Source organism: Sturnus vulgaris, chromosome 3 (genome assembly GCF_052056855.1).
Source record: "Sturnus vulgaris isolate bStuVul1 chromosome 3, bStuVul1.hap1, whole genome shotgun sequence".
Lineage (NCBI taxonomy): Eukaryota > Metazoa > Chordata > Aves > Passeriformes > Sturnidae > Sturnus > Sturnus vulgaris.
Window position 1 is genome coordinate 2,269,524 of NC_142245.1, and position 7,905 is coordinate 2,277,428.

Below are 7,905 nucleotides of genomic sequence, written 5' to 3' on the forward strand. Positions count from 1 at the left end.
CTTCACCACCACCCTTGCAGCCCTACTCCTGCACCACAGCATTCCAGGACAAAAAAGGATGGAGAAGGGATTGCTCTCTGCTCCAATATTGGGAACTAGGGATACAAACAGACTCTGAGGCTGTTGCTCCCAGTTTTTGGTGGGAGAACTCCCCTGGATTCTGTGCTTCTTCCAAGGCCAAAATCCAGAACGTGCAGATATAGTGCTGGCAGCAGCAGGCAGTCCCTACCCTAGAGGAGGATTTAGGAGGACTGCAGTGAAACAGGCAGCTGAAAACATCCAGCTACATTGTGAGGGGTGAGACAGACTGCTGAGGCACTAGGGGGGCAGGATGCTGTCTGTGTCTCAGGACAGGCTGCACAACCTCAGCTGCTCCCACGAGTCACTGGGGATGAGCTGTGCTGTGAGAAGGGCTCTGCGTGCGGAGCACAATTCCCTGCTAATGTGAAGGGGATTGGTCTTGTTGGTGCCTTGCTGCCTTTGATTTCCCCAGAAACAAAGTGAATCCCACAAGGCATTTCTTTCTCACTTTCCTCCTGAAGTTTGATTATTTGAAGAGATTCAGGAATTGCGTGGTTTAGCGGAAGGTTCCTAGGGAAGGCAGTTTCTGTCTGCCTGGTGCTGCATCCTGAGACTGAGTCAGGAGCACCCAGGGAAAAACAGATCTGATGCTCAGTGCCTGCAGCTCCATGGTAGCCCACAGGGGTTTAAACCATCACAGGGACTGGAGCAACAGCAAAACAGGGTAGCAGAGGACTGCAGATGTAGCTAGTGAGGGCAAAATTGTTGCTTTCCTCTCTGTCACCAGCAGCATCATTTCAGCCTCAGATCATTCCTGCTTCCAGGTCCAATGTTCAGCCAAGCCGTGGGACAAACTTGGCTTCCTGACAGGAGGGAAATAGGGATCCAAACCAGCCATCACCCTGTTTCTGGAGCAAAACTGATGTTCCCAAGGAAATCCCTGTTCTGGGGTGCCTTGGGCCTATTCCAGTATGTCAGGGATTTGGTAGCCAGAGAGTGATGGGGTTGATGGAGCAGGGGTGCACCCCTAAATTATAACCTGGTCCTGTTGTACCAAGGACAAGATGGAGTTTGAGCATTTTTATTTTTATCCTTCTCTTTTATTTTCCCCTCCAGCTCTTATTAATGCTTTGCTGCTCTTCAGCCAGGCAGCTGGGGGGGCTGTGTGACCCTGGATGTCCCAGGCTCTCCTGTCCTTAGGACATGGCTTTGCAGCTGGGACTACATCCATGTGTTAGCCAAAACCCCAGCAACACTTTCCTTTGAATCAGTGTCTCTGTGGGAGCGTACTCCAATATAACTTTGGTACTGTAAATACTAGAGATATTTACCTTCTGTTTCAGGGGACTGAGAGCTTTGGTCTTCCAGCATGATATTTAATACCTTGGCTAGGCTTAGCCTTTATTGGCTCTGGGTTGTCAGCCAGGGGGGCAGGGGAGCTGTGGTGGGTTTCTGCTTGCTCCCTCTGAGGTGTGTGAGGTACCACCCTCACAAGCAGATGGCTTTGGAGGAGTCTGTCTCCAAGTAGCTCTGCTGGCTCTGCATGTGGCAAAAGTCACAGTGCAGAAATCTTAGCAGCAATATCACCTTGCAGATGTTATCCTTCACTCACCAACAACTTCCTCCCTCCAGAACAGCCTCTCTGATTATTGCTGGTAGCATAGGAAAGGGTCACCATAACATGTGGGTCTCATAAGCAGAGAATTTGTCAGATACAAACATTGCCACTGAGACATACATTGATCCAGAGGCGCCTTGGGGCTGCTTGTAGGGTGATGCTCCACAACTCTCGTGGTCCCAGGCAGTCAGGGATTGTCCCAGCTGATGGCAGGGCCAGAGGAAAGGCATCTCTAGATTTCTCATGGTCTTTTAAAAATAGTCATCAAAATTTTTCCATTTTAAACAGCAGCACATTTTCAGAGGTTACTAAACAACACCTGGATCTATGAAAATTAAATACAACTTTTTATCAAAACCCAGGTATTTCTATATACTCTTCCCTTTCCTAGTTTAACATTAGAAATGTAAAATACTTGGAGCAGAAACTAAAAATACCCCCAGGTTTTTAGTTGTGGTTGAAAAGGCTATTTGCCTGTCTTGAAGGTTTAGTTTTCATTGTTATTTAGAACTGGTTGCTTACAGCAAAGCACAAAGTTTAGGTGTGGCCTGCCCACACAACATTGTCACAGGCTGGCCAAAAGATCACACCCCCTTGTGTGGTGATGGAAGGTGGGTGAGGACACACTGCAGCAGGTGATGGAGACACTCAAGGGTAGTACCAGCCTTTCTCATCCTCACCTGCTCCCTGGAAATGCCTCCTGAAGCTAATGGCTGAAGGGACAAGGGCTCCAGGGCGAGGCTGAGGTGCTGCACAGACACCCCGGGTGATTTACCCACTCCTGCAGGGAGCCAGCAGCAGTCCCAGCAGTGAGTCAGGTTTCCTGCTCCTTAAATTTAGACTCGTCAGCCCTCACCTCTCTCTGCGGCTTTGTGAAGCATATTGGGATCCGAGGTAGTTACAAAACAATGTCAAAGGTGTTAAAACGATTACCATAAAAATACATCTGTTTTCTGCAGTAATGCCTTGGAATGCCACAGAGCTCTTGGAGACTAGAAGGATGGCACACGGCTGCCAGAGTGTGTCTTGTGTGGACTTGGAGAGGTCTGCTAAAATGGTAGGATTTTCTTTCCTTTTCAAATCATTATTGTAGGCATTTAGAAAAAAGCCAATTCTATATTCCGTGTGATGAGATATTGATCTAACTTCTAAATCCCTCTAACCTGATTAAGGCCTTAAGAATTTCAACTATTGAAAAGTATGATTTTTTTTCCATAAAAATATCTTAAGTTTAACATCCCTAGTGCAGCCTAAGTCTTTCTCTGAGAAATCCAAATAGCTCAGCCTGTAGGGATCACTCAAGCCTACCAAAGGCTTTAACATATGTTTGTATGTAAATATAGTTTACATATATATTAAGCTTTTATACGTATGTGTAAATGTAGATTATGTACATGGCAGTTTGCAGCCAATCTCGAGAAGGAATTTTCTTGGTACCTTTTCATGGTATGTAGTTGGGCAAACAGAGCCTGATCTAACCCAGGCAGTTTTGAGAGTCTGCTATCCTTGTCATCTTTGGGATCACACCTTCCCTAAAGGGAGGTGGAGCTTGGGCATATGGGGGTGCTTGCAAAGATGCACCTTCCTCTGTGGTGACATTCACTTGACTGCACAAGTAGAGATCCAGGGCTCTGGTAAATGCTCATGGCAGATATCCCTCCATTGGAAGGGGATGTTGCAATTTCCAGCTAAAGTGACTGTGCCCTCGTGGCTTGTTAAGTCCTTGAGTGTGGTTTGCCACACTCTGCCACCCACTCCAGCCTCTCACCTGCACCGTGCTGGCCATGGGGGTGACTTGAGTTCCCAGAGCTGCGTGTCCTTGTCCTCTCCTGCTGGGCACAAAGTGGAGACAGATCTTGGCAGTTGCAACAAGTGAGAGCAGGAGGGGCCAGATCTAACCAGCTTTGAGCTGTGTAATGGAGGATCACCCCTACAAAGGTGGGAGTCTTGAGCTTCCTTGGAGGCAGGAAGCCATGGTCATTTCACTCTGTGCTGATTTTTTGGCCTTGGAGCATTGTGCTTCCTCATGTCTGCAGAGCATGGTCAAACCCAGAGCTGGGAGAGAAGAGCTGCAGGTCAAACTGGATGTAGCACCTTACACCATCAGTGATGAGTGGTTTTACTGCTCTCTGTGCTTTCCCTTCCCCACCTTCCAGTGCTTTGTGGAGCTGTAAGGATCAGAGCTCTTAAACTCCCCAAAAGAAATGCAGTATGTGGTGTTTGACTTTTCAGAAATACCACGTGGTGGCAATTGTCAAACTGCTTCCTTCTGTGCTCCAGCAGCCCCTGCTAAATATGTGTAGGTTGGTGTTGACACCAGCTCCAGGTACACCCTGCAGATCTGATCTGCAGGTGTGAGCCCAACAAACAAAGTGAGCAACACCAGTCAATCACACATCTGGACTATTTAAAGGGTTGGAACTAGCAGTGTGCTCTCAGCTGGCTCACAGTGGCATTTGCATTTTGGCAGCACAAATGCAGATTTTAATCCTGCCAACAAGAAGTGTTTGTGTGTGCCCTGGCTGCATTCAGAAGTACAAGTTTCCTCGAGGTATTCCTGGTTGCAACTGCAGGATAATCAGTGATTGCTTTTTGAAAGTCACAAGGTTCTGGCTGACTTGTCTTTTCCCATGGAAAAATATTAGGATACATGATCTGGGTATGTGGTGGTAGCAATGGAGAAGCTCTTGACAGAAATAGAGAATCCTCCTGAGGACTTTTGCTCTCTGGCAGCTGAAAACTTATCTGCTGAGCTCCCTTTTGGGTAACTGAAGGAGACTGTGAGCAATGGGAATTCAAAACTGTGCCCAAGGACTGCACTGAGCTCTTCCTCCAGAGCGGGAATATTGCCTGCTTTAGTGAAAGGAGGGCCAAAAAATGAAGATAACCATGGAGAGGAAGAGACAGATGCAAGAGGGAGAAGCATACAGAGCTGGAAGTGATGTAGTGGAAACACCACTTAGAGCAGAGGAGAAAACCAGCATGGCTCCTGTCTGGGAAGGGGAAGCCAGGATGAGGTGCAGGCTTGGAGAGATGCAGAAAAGAGGTGAAACAAGGCAGGCCAAATTGATTTCAGTTGTTGTGATGAGGCAGAGGGCATAAGGGATAAAGCAAAACCAAAAGAAGGAGGTAGCAGAAACTGAGAGACCGTTTTCCAGCAAAAATGACAGCAGGAGAGAGGCCAATGTGCTTTTGCCATCCAGCTACACTAGAAATTCAGGAAGAGATTGGGGATATCCACTGGGGGCTCTGTATATTATATATTATATCCCATGGATATAATTTAACAGCCTTTTTGTTGACCTGAAATCTCCAGATTATTCACAAGCAGCTCAAAATGCTGGGGCTGAGTGTGGCAGGTTGGTTTTGTTAAGACACTCTCACTTCTTGTACTGTCTTCACATCTGTGATATCTATGGATAAAAATAATTCAGTACAAATATAGTTTGTGTCTGTCTTTAAGAAATCAAAGTTGTTGTGATGCCTGGGGCTGTGACAGAGAGCATTAGAGAAGTGCAGGCAGAAAGCTGCTGCTGTAGGGAGGCAAAAAGATCTGGAGTTAAAGAAAGAAGCCAGCTCCAGCATCACACTTCTCCCCAGCCCCTCTCCAGCGGGCTCCCAGTTAATCAGCGTGTGCTCCCGCCAGCCCCCTCTGATATATTAATTAGCGCAGCACCCTAACGAGGAGCTCAGAGCGCTGTTGCAGCAGCGATAAGCCGAGCCTCTCTGTGCATTTCCAGGCTGGCTCACACTGAGCTCTCAGCCACTGTCGCAGTGAGGGATGGAAGCAGAAGGTGGAAAGCTGAAGGAGCTCTGATCTCTCACTGGAGAGATGGGAGGCTGTGAAGGCGCTCTCCGGATGCCGGCAGAGCAGAGTGAGCCAAAATGTGCAATGAGCCCCCAGCAGCACAGCAGCAGTGAGCTCTCAGGAGGATTCCTGCAGCAGTCTACTGCTTTTAAAATCTGGTCAATAAGCATTAGGTAAAATGGATGTTTCTTTGTCAGTGTGTTTATCTGAACTTCAGTTACACTGGGCACTAGCCGGGAGACATAAAATGTCTTGTGCTGGTTTATTAAAGAGGGCCTTTAATTACCTTATTAAGAACTGGCCATTCTCTCCAAGTAAATGAAAATCCAAATCTGTCAGTGCAGTTCAGTGATGATTATTTGCATCCTGAACAGCAAAGGGCCCAGTGGTGCTGTAGAGAGGCTTCAATGTCCACAGACTCCCCTCATGGCATTTTCATGTCTCCTGCCTGCAGACACTGTCTGACCAGTGTGGCTTTTTGAATGGGATTTGGAGTAAAACAAAAGTGTTTGAATGAAAACCTGGCTTTTGGGTCTAGAAGTGGAATACTGACCTCCTGCTTGGGTTTTGATTTGAGTTTAAAAGCCACTGTAGGGTAGGATGATGTGTTTGAGGGTGACTTGCTGTCTCTGCTAGGATTAGGAAATGGAAAATCCTGCAGAATTTCCCAACCTACTCAGGTTAATTTAGATATGGGGGACCAGGGAGGCAAAGTACAGGCAGCACTGACCCTGAGTTTGTGCTGTTTCGTAGTGGACAACAAAGTGGCAGCTCAGCTACTTGAAGGGAGACTTGGTTTAGTGACTGTGGCTAAAAGACAACTGCATAAAAAAAGCAGAAGTGCTGCTGAATGATTTGATGTTGATGTGGGCTTCCTGAGACCTTCCCCTTCAGTGACTCAGGCCCTTGGTCCCTCATGTGCTCAGACACATCCACACACAAAGGATGTTCAGGCAGTCTCCTTCTGTCACATTGGCTTGCTTTTTAATTTTTTTTTAAATTATTAGTTGTTAATCCCACCGAGCCAAATGCTATAGATTTTACTGAAGGGGAAAATTGCTTGTTGCTATCCAAATAATACAGCCTAGAACAATCTTGGAGGCAGAAGGTGCATTTATCTGCTATTAACCCACCTCGTCACCTAAACCCAAACACCATAGCCTGGAAAAGGCTTAAGTATCACACGAGTTAAATATGACACTGGTGGTTGTGGTTTATGCTTGTTGCAAGCACCCGGTCCAAGGGGATGATACAAAAAAGAAAGAAACAAGGTTATATTGAAGCTCTAGTTTAGGCTGTAAATGCCGTGGTGATCGTGGCTCTCTGTGCAGCTCTCAGTGCCAGGATCCTCCTCCAGAAACACCACGGCCAGAAGGTACCGGAGGGCCGGTGTGAGTTAACCGGTAATAGCGGCAGGAGCCACTGAGTCTGTGAAGCAAAATCAATGGAGCAGGATCTAAAAGCTGTACTAAATAACTCCTCAATAATCATAAATCTCGTTACCAACAGCTCTCACGCTGCTTTACAGTGGAAACTATGCCCTCGCTTTGCAGAGGAGGAAATACAAGCATCGAGGAACGGAGCGATCGTTCCTAGAGATGCAGCAGAGAAACAAGGGGCTGGATTTCTGGGCCGGTGTGTTATCCACAGGGCTGCATTGCCTCCCTACCGTGACCAAGTGAAGTGGCATAGGAATAGCCTGCTGGCAATTTTCAGCTCCCTGGCTTTAGGGGAAGCATTTCCCTCTGGGTCCTGCGGAGCAGCGCTGAGCCATGGAGATCGTCCAGGAGGATGCTGAGAGGCAGGGGAGGAGCAGGCTTGAAGCAGGTCTGCCTCTTCAGCCAGGAGCCTGCCTAATTGGTTTTTTTTTTCTTTCAACTGGTCTCAGCACATGCAGGAGAGGCAGAGCAGTCTGTGCGTGGTTTAAAAATCTGTTTTGCAGCAGGTGATGGGAACAGCGGAGCTCGGGAGAAAATGAAGCCTGCTGGAATATGCAGCAGTCTGAGTCCATCCCTGCTCACTTGTCACAGCGTTCATCTCTATAAGAAAGGCAGCTTTTGTCTTAACTTATTTGGAAAGCACATCAGGCAGGGATTAAAGAATATCCTTCCCTTGTTTTTTTCCCCAGAGCTCTGGGCAAGACTCAGTGAGAGCTAGCCTCTTCCCTGAGCTGCTGATGGAAAATAATGCCTGATCTAAATGTGGGGTTGGAAACAGCGGTGGATGGGACAGGGCTAAATTTCTCTGAATGGCTCCTGACGCATAGAGAAATTCAAGTGTCTTTAACCCTCATCCCACCTTTTTTTTTTTTTTTAATGAGTACTGAAGTCTGTAAGTTGATTTATTTACCTGACGTGAGGTAATAAGGATGAATTAACTTCTCAGTGAATTCCCTGTGGTGTTGTTAGACAAGAAATCCTTCACCGAGTGACTTTAGGGTTTGTGTTAGGGACAAAGA